At 38.1% G+C, this 2,218-nt stretch overlaps 1 long non-coding RNA gene across 1 annotated transcript in view; it reads right to left on the bottom strand.

Annotated features, from left to right (window-relative positions):
- Window positions 1–406: 406 nt before the first annotated feature.
- LOC122066428 overlaps window positions 407–2,218 on the bottom strand; it is a 15,801-nt gene continuing 13,989 nt past the window's right edge. The window contains exons 2-3 of the long non-coding RNA XR_006136359.1: window positions 1,190–1,261; window positions 407–643 (exon numbers count right to left, since the gene is read on the bottom strand). This is a non-coding gene — a long non-coding RNA (uncharacterized LOC122066428). The remainder of the gene's footprint in view (window positions 644–1,189; window positions 1,262–2,218) is intronic.

The raw sequence follows: 2,218 nt of genomic DNA, 5'->3' as shown, positions 1-2,218 counted from the left end.
GTTGAACTCGACTTCAAAATCAGTCATTTAGTATGACCAAAATACCCTTGAGTAAGAGCTTTAATGTTATCTCAACAAAGGGTTGTGGTTTGGTTTGTGTCTTTTCTTTCTTGCTTCTTGAAAATTTTTTTTCTAAGGTGTAAGACTTATGTTATTATCAATGGAATTATTAGTTATCGGCTTCTACACTCAAAGTATTGCGCTCTAATACCACTCGTTGTCACACTCTGGCTCCACTCACCTGAAGGCTGGTGACATGGATATACACATGTGTTCACAATCTATCCAAGATCCATGATGCAATACTTTAAGTGCATAAAATTATGAAATGATTCTACGATCACAAGGTAATAATAATAATCAAATATACACAACTAATGAAGTCTAGTAATATTTACCATATTTACCAAAAAAAATTCGCAATGGAATGTTAATTACAATTATGCCCCTAGGGCTACATTTGATATGTAAACAAAAGAGAATCAAAATGAAAGATGATACTCTCATCCTCAACATGCTCTGAATGCACAATCATCACATACGCATCTGTCCTCATCCGTAGCTAGCTCCTCGTCCTAGAAGCCACCTCCATAGAGAGCCGGCTCCTCAATCACAAACTTCGAATGGTTATATGAATCAACATCTGAAAAGGGGGCAACCACAATGGTGAGCTTCCATGAAGCCCAGTGAGAGGTACACACAAACATTCAAAACATTCCATAAAAATAAAGACAAGTATAAATGCTCAACCACAACAACATTAATGAAATTAGATGAATGCATTGACAGGATCCAGTTATTAACAAATAATCCTATGCAACAGATTCTAAGTCCAAAATGGGTATTAGTGCAACTACAACATAGGGGATATCCCTGGTACAGCGGTCCAGAGAACCCCTTCGGGCTTCGTGTAGTGGGATAGAAAATACATAAACCCCTATTGGTAAGGGTTGTAGCACCAGGGTAGTTATCCTAGCCCAATGCATTCTATCATGTCACTTGCCACATCACATTTACAAAATATAACAAGTTTATAATATGTAATGCATCATTTTATAAACAATAATATCATCAATATCCACAATTTGATATGAAATCAGGAAAAACAAGTTTAGCATGCAATCACCATGAACACACCTATGAACAACATGTTATGAACATTCCATCAAAATCATACAAATCCCCTCACCTTGAGTCCTAGATGGTGGTAGGTAGTCAATGGTCTCATGCCTCGTGCTCCCGTCACTTTTTGATTCTACTCCTATGATACATAAGATTTTTAAGAGAATAAATAATCCATAAGGAAATGAAACCTTAGGCACATGTTTTAACTTCATTCCCCATTTCCATTTTTTTTTAAATGGTTCTCAAATTGGGATTTTATGACTATAGGGCTCATTTATATGTGGGGGATGTTCACCCACTTCAATTAGCTTAGATTAAGTGTAATTAATGGATTAATCAAAATAGGTTTATACAATGCACCCAAATTTCCCCAAAATTCAAGTCGAGGTTAAGCTAAATTAGGAAATTTCAGTTAAGGGTTTATGTGGTGACCACCAATGGCTTATGTAGTCACACCAAACCACCATACATGTATTTAATTACATTTTCCCCAACCCAATTTCGGGTTTGAATGGTGGGATGTAGAGGATTTTGGCGAAACCCACCATTTCTAGGGTTTAGTAACCCAAATTAGGGATTTTAAGGGGGAATTTTGTAAAGGAGGGTTTATAGACTGAAATTAATCCATCAATCTTGCTAGGATAAGTCTCCTACACTAAACGTGTCACACCCCGTTCACACTGAATCGGAGCGGTGACCGAGTTAACACCGGTTAACCCAAAACTGTCAGGATCATCAGATACTGTATTCCACCACAGCATACACACACTAACATAAGTTCATCAGATCAGCGGAAGACTAAGTTTTACCTGTGAATAACTCCCATATACTTGATACCCAAATGGTGATACAATAATTATATACATTTGGGCCCAAAGGCATGATATATACACAAAAAGAATATGATTCAAATACCAAGTATATACAGGAAATCATCAAAAACCATCAGAGTACACAGCTCGGCTTGGTTTCAAGGCTGGAGCTCAGCTCGGCATCAGGGGTTATGCCCAGCTCGGCATCATATAGAAGAGCTCAGCTCGGCCTCAGAAGTGGAGCTCAGCACGGCCTCAGAAGTGGAGCTCAGCAAGGCCTC

Source organism: Macadamia integrifolia, unplaced genomic scaffold (assembly GCF_013358625.1).
Source record: "Macadamia integrifolia cultivar HAES 741 unplaced genomic scaffold, SCU_Mint_v3 scaffold2389, whole genome shotgun sequence".
Taxonomy (NCBI): domain Eukaryota; kingdom Viridiplantae; phylum Streptophyta; class Magnoliopsida; order Proteales; family Proteaceae; genus Macadamia; species Macadamia integrifolia.
This window is presented reverse-complemented; position numbering and strand designations above follow the sequence as displayed.